Source organism: Phyllostomus discolor, chromosome 11 (genome assembly GCF_004126475.2).
Source record: "Phyllostomus discolor isolate MPI-MPIP mPhyDis1 chromosome 11, mPhyDis1.pri.v3, whole genome shotgun sequence".
NCBI lineage: Eukaryota > Metazoa > Chordata > Mammalia > Chiroptera > Phyllostomidae > Phyllostomus > Phyllostomus discolor.
Window position 1 is genome coordinate 78,919,248 of NC_040913.2, and position 14,607 is coordinate 78,933,854.

Sequence of the window (14,607 nt, forward strand, 5' to 3'; positions counted from 1 at the left end):
GGACTCTCCCCCCACAGACGTTCCAATTCAACCACATCCATTCCCCGTCGAGCTACCGTGAGCCAGCAGGAAAGCACAGAACTCAGAAGCCCGTCGGGGAAGTCTTTCCCCCACTGAGGAGTGGCATTAGAGTAAGTACAATGCCAAGGCTGGGGAAACTTTTCTCTTTCCCCCTTTAGTTCTTCTGGCTGGTCAAATAATTCAAATGACATACTGCACATTAGCAGGAGAAAATCCAATTTTAATACGTGGGCACAGGGAATTCACCTAAGCATGAAAATTCTAAGGACAGGCAAAATGAGGTTTATGTGCCATTTTGGACGAAGCCGGAGGGTGGGGGTGCTGGGTAGACAACTCACAGGTGGGTGGGAAAGGGCAAATGTTCGGTAAACAAATTCTTCCAGGGCTGCCCAGTAACAGTGGGGCACGGGAAGAGATTTTTGCTTGGATTCTCTCGGGGGCCACGCTTGGTTGCTGGGGGCCACGCTTGGTTGCTAGGTGCCAAGGTGAGTAAGGTGAGGCCCCCTCCCTGAGCAGGTCAGCACTCTGCACGGTGGGGTGACGCACCCTGGGGAGACCCTCTCCCGGCTCTCACATGACCACAAAACCTTCCAAACGGTTGTGAAGTGACTTGCTTCTACGTCCATTCAAACATAGGATATTTCTTCTTTCCTAATGGTCCATTATAATGACGATCAGAGTATTTTGCCTTTTTGTCAGTTTCTGTTTCTCAAAATTCACCTCTGACCCAAATATCATACATTGATTGAGTTGTAGAATTCTAGAACCCTGCCAAGGATACTCAAGAAATAATAATATTACTAAGTGTCTTTTTAAGTTACTGACCTAAAATTATATGTCACAGGTGGCAAACACAAGGCTCTTGGGCTGAATCCGGCCCTCCACCGTGTTTTATCTGACCTGGCACCTTGTTTCTACCCAGCAGCAGCGCTGAGCTCCTTGCTCCTAGTTAGGGAGTAGCTACACTTATACAGCCCTAAAGTTACATTCGGTCCTTTGGAGGCAACCTCGAGGCTGATGTAGCCCCCGGTGAAAATGCAATTGGCATCCCTACTATGTGTGGTAATGCCCAGTCTCTCTGTAAACATTGTAGGTACTTAGAGTTTTATATTCCAAGGAATGCTGCCCCCCAAATGGGATAAGAGCTGTACCCATGGTTTGTTTTTCAGCATTTCCTGAAATTGCTTAAATTAGGTGAGATTTAGAAAGGGAAATATGTTTAAGGAAGGAGCAGATGCCTATCACCCCACCTACAGTCTACTATATTTGGACTTGGGGGAAAATTGTTCATTTTTCCAGGAAACTTGGAAACTATTTCTTAAACCCATTCTTAGACAAGAGGAAGTATTTTCTGATGACTCTTTGGCAGGCAGTAATTTCTGACAGGATAAGCGTTAGAAGTACTTTACTGACCGAGCTTTTAAAACATACGCAGCACGAATCGTCCCCACTGTTACGGTTCTTTTAAAAGAACATAATAATATGTTTAATGCATTAAGGAACAATAAAGATTATACAAATAGTCGATCAAAAAGTACAAATGGGCCTTGCTGAGGACCACCGGTTGTCCTGGATTTTCAGTCTCCACGGTTAACCCTGCACGGATGCCTGTGTGGTCTCGGCCCGCTGCGCCGAGGGTGCGCCCTCTGCCGTGACCCTGTGGGCAACACGACATCCTTGCCCGAGGGCGTCTCAAGTCACATGGGCCAACTTGCACCGTGGTTCTTGTGAATGGTGAAATATAATCGGCACCACTGAAACACACACACACACACACACACACACACTTCGGAATACCTGGTGTCCTTCACTGTACTCCCAATTACACGTTTGGTGGACCTCTGACGTATGGGCGGGACTAGGATGTGGTGAGGAAGGCACTCACCTTGGGAACAAAATTTAAGGGGACACCAAAAAAACTCAGTTACTGAGATACGTAACGTTTCAATGCATTATTTTAAAAAATCAATTAAGTGCAAAACAGTTCGCAATGAACTAAATATCAACATTTTAAATAGCACGATCCAGCCTGCACGTGCACACCCATGCCGCCCTGGCCCTCCCCTAATCTCGACTGTGGTTCCAAAACAATCTCATTCATGAGAACAGGGAGCCAGCCCCGCGGCACAGGGTTTCCCAGGCTGATGTTTTTAAATAGATTGCATGAAAGTATATACTGTTGGATTTGATTTGCTAATACGTTGTTGACCTTTGCATCTATGTTCACGTGAGACTTTGGTCTTCAATTCCCTTCCTTGTAATGTCTTTGGTTTTGGTATTAGGGCAGCGCTGGCCTCAAAAAGTAAGTTAAGAAGTATGCCCTCCTCTGCTTCTGGAAGAGACTGTAGAAACTTGGTGTCTATTATTATTATTATTATTATTATTATTATTAACAACTGTTTGGTAGAATTCACCAGTAAAGGCATTTGGGCCTGATCATTTTTTTAAAAGCTAATGATGAATTCAGTTTCTTTAATGGATATAGGCTTACTCAGCCTATTTTTTCTCCTTGTATGAGTTTTGGTAGAGTTTGTCTTTTAAGGAATTGGTCCATTTCATGTAGGACATCAAATTTGGGGGCATAGAGTTGTTCATAATATTCCAGAATATTTCTTTTAATGTCCATGAAATCAGTAGTGATTCATTTCTAATATTAGTAATTTGTGTCTTCTTTCTTTTCTCTTGGTTAGCCCAGCTAGAGGGTTATCAATTTTACTGATTTTTTTCAAAGAACCATCTTTTGGTTTTGTTTATATTTTCTATTGATTTTCTGTTTTCAATTTCATTGATCTCTACTCTAATTCTTATTTTTTTTTTCTTCTGCTTACTTTGGGTTTAGTTTCTTCTTCTTTTTCTGGTTTCCTTATGTGGAAGCTTCCATTATTAATTTCAGATCTTTCTTCTCTAGGAATGTATGCATTCAATGCTGTGAAGTTCCCTCTAATCACTGCTCTTGCTGCATCTCACAAATTTTGATGAGCTGTACTTTTATATACTTCTCTGTGTTAAATAGTCTTTCTTTTAAAGTCCTCCATATCTATATTATAATATCCAATACACAGTTCTTTCTTTAGAGACCCTTTAAGGTTAGTTAGAAAAGACACAGTCAGGAGGAAAACCAGCAGGCAACTAGAAGAGTGTTGTACTCCAACCCTCCCTGAACTCCTTATTGGGAAGACGGACTCACACATTGCTCTAGTACAAGGGTGTCAAACTCATTTTCACCAGGGGCCATATCAGCCTCGTGGTTGCCTTCAAAGGGCTGAATGTAATTTTAGGACTGTATAAATGTAACTACTCCTTAACTTTAAGGAGTTGAAATTACATTCGGCCCTTTGAAAGTAACCGTGAAGCCGATGTGGCCCCCGGTGAAAATGAGTTTGACACCCCTGCTCTAATACATAGAGCATATGCCATAGAGCTCAGACTGAATGCAGCCATTGTTTTCAGCTGGAGCCTCCCACATTCCCTTCATCACACACAAGCCCTCACTCCATTTTGCCATTTCCCCTTTATAGTTGCCCTAGACGAATATTTCAACCAGACTCCGTCCGTAGTGTTGAGGAGTAGCAGAATATGACACTCCTAAATATGCCACCTTGCCATTAAAATTATTTTGGGCTGAAAGCAATTGAGAAGAAGCAGATGCTGGAAAAGCTCTCTGCCCTTCCCCTAGTCACCTAAAAGCAGGACAGAAAATTTACAAAGGTGTCCCTCCTCCCCTCCCTAGCAGGAAAAACAAACCTGAATCCCCAGGGACAGCAACCAGAGGAACCCAGGGAACACCACTTGGCTACATTCCTCTCCCCACAGAGTTGCCTTCTCACACTTCACCGCCCTAGAAGCTCAGAGTCCTTTCCCTTTGTCTTGTCACTCCTCTGAATCCAATTGTTCTTTTGTTGAGCACAATTCTAACCACCCCTATGCAGGAGTTCATAAACTGCTGTTAATCTTTTTTGTTGTAGTGGTAGTTAGTCTAATTAGAGGGCCCCAGCCTGAGAACCTTAGAAGGGTATAGGAAAAGGTATTTTTTCCTCCCCTACCGCGTCATACAACAGAAATAGCTGTGGACAGAGAATTTTCTTGCCCTTTCTTTTATAAACCCCATGCTACCCTGGGCACTAACGGGGAGTTACAGATTTACCACTGCAGGTAAGAAATATACTATCTAGATGCACAGGCCCAAGACAAGATCAAAGAGGGGGACTTCCTAATGCAACCACATCCCTTCGGAGTTCAGTGGGCTGCAGCCCTCCTTGGGTTTGGTTCTACAAAGCAAATCCAGTAGCAGACCCAATGCCCAGCACAGAATGGTTAAAAAGAGAGCTTTCACCACGTCATGGATTCTTTTCGGACTTTCTTATACAGACATAGAGAAAGTAACTTTTTAAGTCAAAAGAGTTGCTAAGAATGAATTCATTTGATTTCCTGGACTGTCTAAATTTGCATCTATCTAGCTCATGTGTCTACCACCAAAAAAAATTTGATTTCTCAAAAAATGGGAACTACCTGCCTAGTGTCATTGAAAGGTGCTAAGTCATTCTGATGGACTATTATTTTTTTTAATTTGGTATTTAAGGATTTCTGTCTGGTTGTTTTCACCACTGATTTTCATAATCGTTGTCAGCCACTTCCTATACATCTGAGGCCACATGCAAAGTCATAAAATGCAAATGTGATTAAGGACTGTGCCCATCTCAAATTCTAAGAATTTATGACCAGTGCTAGGAATTCTTTTTAAAAGCACTTTGTTCAAATGTTTTGAAGTCCAGACTAGATTTTGAAGGATGTCTTTAAAGATTCTCTAGATTTTTTTAAGTGTACATAGACAAGTACTCAGGTCATAGAAGTAGTGGAGGGAGGAAAAATAAACAGGAATGATCCTGGATGAGCTGCTGGATTGGTGTCTAAATTGCCCAGATGCCCCTGTACTCTGTTTCAGGTGGAGAATCTGCTCCTAATTAGATTCTATTTGAAAGCAAACATGCCGTGACCAAGCTGGCTCACCATTGTCAAGAATGTCGATTTGCTTCATGACTGACTCTCCGCAGGTATTTTATTAAGGTAGCACCTCAAGATATTAGAAGTAAGCTCATCATTCACTCTCCAACAGGTAAATGAGGAAAAGCATTTTCTAAAGTTCTTGGGCATTAAATCCAGGTTAAGTGAGTGTTAATTAAACAAGGAGGTCATTGATTGAGGTGGTTCTAATGCCTTGGCAGCCTATGTAGGCAAACTAAAACCTAAGCCTGTAAATGCCTCCCAGTTAAGAAACTGAAACCTAAGGACATCCAATCACAAACAGCCAACAAGGCTTTACCAAGTAAGGTCACCACTTATTAGCCAATCAAATTATTTCCTTGCTTTGTCTCTCGTCTTCTGCCAATATAAAGTCTTGTCCCCAGCTCCTGTCCGAGGGGCACTCCTAACTACTTCTGGTTAGGCACTGCGCCATTAGATTTGGCGTGTGCTCAGGTGAACTCTTAAAAATTTTCAAATGCCTCAGTTTATCTTTTTCACGTCAGGGAAGACAAATAGAATTATCGTACTGTTGTTCCCGATTAATTTTAAAGTATTTTTCCCATCTTAAAATTTCTCTTTAGCTATATGGAATAAAAAATAAGTCCTTAAATATGCACACAAATTATTCCTTCCTTATCAATTCTATGCTAGCAAGAGTTTTGAGAGAGAGAAGGTGTTGGTTTTGTACCTCAGTCTACGGGGAGGAGGTAAAGTAGGTTTATAGTTGCTTTATGGGAAAAATACAGTAATTAATGAATAATAATAAAAGAATAAGCTCTGTTTTGCATACTCGGAATGTAAACCTGCTTTTGATACCTCCCACCACACACACACACACACACACACACACACACACATTGCCTACTTGGTGCAGGCTGGACCCATTCAGGTACGTAGCTCAGAACCTGTAAGGCCAGCACAGGTACTCCCCGAAGAGAGCTTGAGGTGGGCTCATAGAGTGGGGAGAACTGAGTTCAGAGATGCTTCTGGCACTTGCTGGCAAAGAAAAATGCCCCTGGAGGAATCCACCAATTTTAGAGACCACTATTCACCCAACACCCCTCCCCCCTCGAGAAAGGGCTTAGGGCTCTGTCTTTGTTTCATTTCTTGATGAATGGAAGAGTACTTCCTGCAGCCAGAAGGAGCAATTTTTCCTCTTCCCTAAAAGCATTCTGCAGGACACACCCAGGGCTTCCGGCCAGACTCAGGGCTTCTGTTTGTATTTCGATAATAGCTAGCTGTCCCTCATTTCACTCCCCAAACCTACATTGTGTTGCCTAACGTGATTGATAAGTGCTTCATTTACAAACCAAAAGGTTTTTTTAAAAAAAAAAAAAAAAGCTGGAGAGAATTTAAATAGGTAATCCCACAGAGCTCTCTGATTAGCAGAGAAACCAATCACACTAATCCTGCTATTTTAACTTCCTGGGTATATCCCCAGCCCCCATTCCCGAGGCAAAATTTTGTTTGGAAAGTACCTGTGTGTCTTTTTTATTCCTGGGGAAATTTTGTAGAGAACACATCAAATTTTCAAAGATATCTATGCCCCCCAAAGTTAAAACCCCCACTGTGAAGTGGAGAAATGGAGCTGCAATCTATTTATAAATTAAAAAAAAAAAATGAAATTGACCTGGTGCTCCCTGAGCTAAAGGTCCGTCTCCCAGCAGGCAACGGGGACCGAGGCTTTTAAAACCCAGTAGTCAGATGAGCTTCCTGTGGGCTCCCAGTGGGACATCACTCTCCTGAGAATCGGGGAGATTTCCATGAAAGCAGTCAGAAATTTACCAGGAAAAAGAAAGGAGACCACTAGCCCTTGCTCGTCCACACTCCTTCCTGTATGAGACAGGCAAGTAAGCACACCTGGCTGGATTGCGTGAGGCCTTTCACCGAAAAGGGCATACTAATCTTCACTCCTTGCACTGGAAAGCCCATCAAAAGCCAATTCAAATAAAAAGAGACTTTTAAAGTAATATTTTAGTGGGAGTATAACCAATACACAGAAAAGTGAACAAGTTATAAGTATCCATCTTTATAAGTTGTCATGAAGTGAGCATGGCTATGTAACTACCGCCCACCCAAGTCAATATATTTAAAATAGCCTTGCCATCACTCTCTTGATGACTAGTGATAACTAATGAGGCTGAACACGTTTCATATATATTTTGGTTATATAGGGTCTACTTCATGAGTACAAATTTTAGTAATGTTTATGTATTATTTAGATATTATCTTTTATAAAGTGAGTTTTCAAGACTTTTGCTCATTTGTGTAGCGTATTATCTTTCCTCACTGACATGTAAGCAATAATGTGTCTGTTCTGAGCATGAGTCATTTGTCATTACACGTCTTGCATTTATCTTCTCTCACAAGGTTAGTGGCCCTTCCCTGCCAAAGAGGTATCTGTGGGGAGTACAGTGGACAGTTAATATTTGGTTTGTGTCCTGTTTAAGAAATCTTTGCTTACTCCAAAGTCATGGAGATAGTCTGCTATGTTCTAGGAATTACCATTCACATTTAAAGTAAAGATACAGTCCACTCGAAATAAAGTTTCATGTGTATGAAGTAAAGGTCAAACTTCAACTTTTCTATATGAATATCCAATTGCCCCAGCACCATGTATTGAAAAGACTGTAATTTCCCCATTTCTGTGTGGGATTCCTTTGTCATAAATCTAGGGCTTTCCAAAAGTTACCTCATTAGCATAAGTTCGAAAAGGGCTCCAAGGGTTTAAGGGGCTATGTGCCAGGAATCACAGAAAAGACCAAATACATTTCTTATTATATATACCACAACCTGTAAATGCATAAATTGAAAAAAATCTTAGGCCAGGAAGATGTCTGAATTGAAAAGTAGTAGAACTTACCATCTTCTAAGGTGCCATGCAAGAATAGGATTCCATGTTCAGAAGTATATTGGTCCAAAGGTATGCAAAAACCTGCTAATAATCATTCTTATAGAATCTAAGTTGAAGATGTAGAATCATTTTAAAACTGTGTGTGGCTTTACAATAACCATCCAGACCTACAGCACCATGTGTGTCTCTCTCCCTCCTTGGATTGGTCGGTCTCACTATAGCTAGTGGTGTCCGTTATCTATGGCTGCATAACAAATACTCCAAAATGTAGTGGTTTAACATAAAAACCATCTTATTTGCTTATAATTCTGTGGGTCGGTAGTTCGGGCTGAGATCAACTGGGCAGGTGACTTTTGCTGGTATTGCCTGGAGTCAGCGAGGCTGCCAGCTGGAGGTGGGTTAGTCTAGGGAGTCTCAGGTGGGATGGGTCATCTCAGGTCTGAGTAGTTTCATCCTTTGGGGGGCCAGCCTGGGCTCCTGCACATAGCAGTGGTGCAAGACCTCTTGTGGCCTAGGCTTGGAAGACATACGACATCACCTCTTCGACATCCTGTTGGTCAAGGTGAGTCAGAGAGCCAGTTCAGCTGGAAGGAGTAGGGAAATAGATTTCAGCTCTTGAAAGATGGAGCTGCGGTCTCTGTGGCTTTATTTAATGTATCATATCCGTGAATTTATGTAACTTTATCATCTCTTGTACTGATGCCTAGTCTTCTGTCTATGTTCTCCGATGATGATGTTCCAACAGGATGGGAGTGGAACCCTTTTCCAAATAGATTTCAATGGTGATGAGGCAGCTGCAGCTTCATTATTTCATTCATAGTTGTTGATAAGTTCTGGCACCTCAAACTCTCTCTGAAACTGCCTTTCTCCAGTTCCTTGTATGAAGAGGAGGCAGAACGGTCCCAATTTGCTCCCCCTGACAGACTGCTAGAAAAGTGGTTGCTTTCTTTACACTCAAGTGTAAAAATAAGTGCCTTTTTCACAGCACACTTGCTGATAAACTAGTGTTAGACGAAGACCAGTAAGCATGCTGACATTTCACTAAGAGCTGTTATCCCTAGACACCTGTGGATAAATGTGCTAACGAGAGACTTAATTCTTAAGGGCTCTTCTGTCCGTGATTATTCCAAGCCACGGGGAGAGGTCGGCTTCATCATCAAGCCTCAGGTAGGAAAGCACCAGTGAGTAATGACTTCCCAGCTTGGGGACACTTACGGAGTCTATGCATTTCCAGTCTAATCAAGACAGCTGAAGTAACTCTTTTCCATCAAGTTTTGTTATTCAAATCATTTGCAGAATGATTTTCTGCAAGGGGCTAGCAACATTTCATACCTCGTTGGGAGAGTAAGAGGCCAACAGAAAGACTCTACATAATGCACGGGCTTTAATCAAAGAGATACTCAAGGACACACAGTATCTACACAAATATGACGACACAGCATCTGAAGCTCGTTCGAGTTCCTATGGGATCAATGCGATCCCTGATGTCCACTTATTAACAGACCTCAAGCCCAGACTCGTGGTAATAATGTTGCCCCTCCCTTCCTGAGTTTTGCATGTTCTATCTGGAATGTCGTCATCGGTGGGGGTTACCTTACCAGTCCGTGAAAGGTACCTCTTTCGTCTTCTTCTTGCACCTCCTCTTTCCCACCGACTCCTTTCCTTTTATCTTTCTCCTCTCTTCATTCGCCCCTTCGGACTGTAAAAGTTAGGATGTGGTGCTTGAAACAGAATTCACTCCATGTTAAACACAGAAGGATTTAATAAGGGAAGTGGCGGACAGGCCCGAAAGGTGGGCTTTCAGGTGGGTCTGCAGGAGAAATGCCTAGAATGCCAGAGCCGACCACCACGTGGCTGCTCCCTCTGCTAAAATCAAAAAAGTCGGGGAGCAGGAGGCTGCCCTAGAGACTGTGGGCTCGAGAACACATCACCATAGCTGCCATCCAGGGATGAAGAATCAAGGATCGAAAGCCAGAACCAGAAGGTCACTGCTTCTCATCACCTGCAAAGTCGGACAAGTGCTTCAGAAAATTCCATGAGCCCGTGACCTTGTCTGCCTGCAGAAAATATACTTAAGCAGCAGAAAAGTGGTCACTATCTCACTTCCTCTTTGCAAGTCTCACATATGCAAATCTATTGAAAGTTAATACTTTTCTTGCTGAAAGAGGATCTGGGAAATATGCTGGTTTGGGGTTTTTTAACCCCTACAGTAATGGAGGTCACCGTGGAAGGAGGCCAGAGTGAGCGTGAGTGCCTCTTGACCAAATCCTGCATGAGGACTCTCACTGGACACCCTCCCTTCTCACAACATTCTTCAGAACGGGCAACAGACAAGCACGGCTGGGCACTCCTGAGTTCGTTTCCAACGTTACTCCGTTTAATGCTGACGTCACCCCGTACATTAGGCACCATTAACCCCGTCTTTCTCTCTAGAAACAGGGGGCAGGGAAAGGAAGTGAATTGCCCAGGGACTCACAGTAGGAGTGGAGGGCAGCGCTGGAGGGCCAGCGCTGTGTGATGCCAAAGTCCACCTGTGGGAAATCTCCCTGGAACCAGAGACTCCTCTCTTAACCACGACACCAGGCCACTTAGCAGAGCTGCTCACCCTTGTCCCCAGGCCCTGGGCTTGGCCGACCAAGTTCATGACGATAGTCTTCCATTCCCTTTTCTGCAACTTGTGCGATTGCTTCGTTCATGTAGCCCATTGCAGCAAGCCCTGAATTGAGGGGTGGGCACGGGCCCGGTAAGGGACTGACAGTGCTCTTCCTATACAATGTTTGCGATGGCCTCGACACCCACCTGCCAGTGTGTTTTTTAAGAAACCAGTATCTTCGCAGAGAGGCTTGAAAAATGCCTACAACCTGATGACATAAAAAATTCTTGGGAAGGAGCCATCCCCTGCTTAATGAGTATCATTCACAAACATTAGGACAAAAGACATGGGCCCCAGACTCTGCTGGCCCGACAAGGGTGAAAACTGCCACCAGGGCGTATGCTCACCCAGTCGACCAGATGCCTGGGGCTGTTGAAAGCATCGTATTCTGTTCTGAAAAAGAATAGAATTTAGGGTCTGATGGAAAAATTCCCCTCCAGAGGCTGCTTGAGGCTTCCTTCTGTCATGGTTATTGCCACACCAGTGTTTATTGTGAAGAAACCAAAAAACACAGCAAGTGTCCTTGGCACAGTATTTATTTGCTTTTTTTTTTTCACTATAATTCGGTCAAGGTTGAAATCCCCTCACCTGGGCGATTCTTCATTCCAACAGAATGCTGCGTGAATCCACGGTGGAAACAAATGTGACAGCCCACACGGTCACCTGACTCGGTAACTGGCAGGTCCTTCCGGCAACTGCGACGGGGCCCGACTAGGCATTCCCTCCGTAGACATCACGCCTGGAGAGAGCTCCTGGTCCTCAGAGGGAATCACATGTACTAACCGATCAGTAAGAAATGCCTTCAGTAGGCAGGAGCTTTAAAATTATCAGCTCCTTAAAAAAACTTAGCGAAAGCTGCCAAAAGCGCTTATTTTTATCTGAGGAGCCCCATGGCTACACACTCCCAAAAAGGATACGACCATGAAAACACACCTGCCTTCTTCCTCTTTGAGGATCGCTTCACTGACAGTAAATGCTGTCAATCAGCCATGAGGCGCCCTTTCTGCCTGGAAGTCGCCGCAGCCTGCGTGTGGGCATTTCCTAAATGTGGGCGGTGATGCAACCTGGGCAGGTGCCACGGCTTTGGCATCATCCGCTGAGAAGGTGAGAAGCCTTCCTTTCATCAGTCAGATTGTCTGCCCTTAATATCTCAGCAGATCAGGATATAACTTCCCACCCTCGCACCCGTCCACCCAACTGCTTCCTTTGTTTCCCCTCTAACTGCCTGGAAATTCTTCCTACCGCCCATACAACACACCTGTCCCCATGGGAATTGCTGCCATCTCAAGTGTGAATGGTCATTTGTTATAATGGAGGTACAGCCCTCTTGGGGTTAAATAATTCTAGCTCACTTGGCTTTTCCTTACCCTCCAACACTAGAAAGTCAGCTTCGTGACTCATCTCGAACGTCTCTCCTACTTCTGCATGTTCCTGTTCTCGAAAAACCTGAGCGAGTGTTGATTCTCTAGAGAGACAAAGCATCGTACAGGATCCCAGTCTGCAGGTGGGAGGAATACCACCTGGCCTGAGAAGGAACCAAGCCTTCTTTACAATAGGAAGTTAGAAAGGGATTTATTGGCCTAAATTGCATAAGAGTAGAAAGGTAAATGGTAGAGGTCAGCCTGGACTCCAACTGTGATAGAGCCAAAACTACACAGTCGGACAAAGGTGTGCAGCCAACACGGTCCCGGTGTGAGCCCCACAGCAGTGCCTCCGAACTTCTTCTCTCCCCAAACCCCTTCGACGGTCATTTTCCCCAGGGCCCCTGCGGTGACACACTTTCCTTTGAAGTGAAACTTACATCCATTTAACCTGTTTGAATGTCAGTGTTTTGATTTTTTTTAACCTAATGGATGGTTAGCGTTTTGCTAAAAATTTGTATCTAAATGGGTATCCAAACTATATTTGCTATTCAAATTTTTAAAAATATGTTTTCTCATAAAATGGAACACAAATAGTACCTGCAGGAAACCCCACCCCTTGACCACGCCTGCTCACAGTACAAGGTGGGGTATAAGCAGGTTTACAGTTGTTCATGTGGAAAATAATACAATAATAAATAATAATATAAGAATAAGCTCTGGCCCTGGCTGGCGTAGCTCAGTGGATTGAGCTCAGGGTGTGAACCAAAGCATCGCAGGTTTGATTCCCAGTCAGGCCACAGCCCCCAGCAACCACACATTGATGTTTCTCTATCTCTCTCTTTCTCCCTCCCTTCCCTCTCTAAAAATAAATAAATAAAAATCTAAAAAAAAAAGAATAAGCTCTGTGTTTCACCTGCTCACAACTGTAAATCCACCTTTGCCATATGCGTATACCTGTAGTTCTCATATCTTGGGTTATTTTATTAAACCCAAGGCATGTACTAACACAAAATGTATAAAATAATCTTCCTGAACAAGCACAGATTGTAAAACAACATAACAATTCAGGGAGTAGGGAATACATAGAAATAGACGGATCAATTCGTCATGTGATTTAAAAAACAAGCAGATGGAAATGGGGACTCAGTATGATGTTTACGGTTTCCCGGAGTGATTTTAATGGGTAGCCAGGAGTTGAGAACTTCCGACCCAAAGTTTCAATTTCTTATTATGGCAGGTAAGTTCCTCTAGGGCTGAGCCGCTGGCTGGCCTTCTCTCTCCCACAGTGTTACATCCATCAGGCCACGAGCTCAGCCTTAGCAAAGGCACACAGGAGCGCTTCCCACCTGCATCTCTACACCCCTGCTCGTGGGTACATAGCCTTTTCTCGGAAGCCTCTGATCTTCTCCTGCTCGCGAGGGCTTCTGCCAGCAAACATCTAACTCGCCCCACCACCTGGGAACCTTTCCTCCGCCCTCCTCCTCCCCCACTCTGCTGGAATTGTTTACGAGTCTGCATCTCCTCTTCGGGACTATAAGCATCTCCCCTAACCCCTATGCCAGGGGCCAGAACCCAAATCTAATCCTAGGATTAGATACACAAGAAATAAGATACATTAGATTAGGGATTTGTGTTTGTTTTGTTCACCATTCAAGACCAGCTACACCGTTCGCAGTCCCAGTGCAAAATGAAAATGCAGAGCCCCCAGTTGGAAAATTAAGAATTTCAAAATGGCAGCCGTGGAGCATTAAATTGAGCACAGGGCCCTTCTGCCTAATACATAGCTGGTGCTCAAAAATGTTTGTTGAATGAATTTTTGCATTTCCTGCACCTGGCTGGTGGAAAGAACTTGTACTTCCTGCATTCTGAGAAACAGAGGCTGCAGTGGTGGGAGGAACGAGGGGAGGATGAGAGAGGTACTTTTTAGTTCATGATGAAGCAAATGCCTCATTTAACAACAACCGGGCACTGCCGACAACCGCGCAGGACCCCCTCTGGGGTCCCACCTACACGGCAACGGCCTTTCTCCTTCCAGACTGGCAGGCAGAACATGGAGAAATGGATCTCCCCAGCCCATCAAATATTTTCCGCTCTTAATTGGGTAGCAACACAGCCAACAGAGCTCTATCAAAGGCACTTGACCCTGGATATAAAAACATATACATTGTTAATTTTACAAATGGCATTATTGCTTTTTCCCCTTTGCTAAAACATACCACATCTCTTTCTCTAATTTTTCTTATATTCCTGAGAGGCCACTGCTAACTTCACCTTTTATGTAAAGTGTCTGTTACAATTTTGGTCCACTTCATTTTTATAAGAGCAAATCCAAGGCATTAGGACAGTTTATCCCTCCATGCATCTGCTGAAAGTCTGGACATTACTTACACACCACAAAGCTGCAAGGAGTTCCAAACCATTAGTCTCATTATACTAATGAAATGATAGCCATACGCTGTTACCACACCTAACAAAATTATCCACAGTTCCTTTGTGTCTATGATCTGTTTCTCTCTTGAACAAGTTCTCCAGATTCTATCTTTATTAACCTCAAGCCCCAAATCCTTGTCCTCTGCTGTGTCCACTCAGGAGGAAACGTACTGTGTGGGAGCACCCAGCTTCGGAAGGAGAATGAGTCACATCTAAAGTACATCGTCACGTCCGTTCCTGCCTTACACACCATCTGGTGGGAA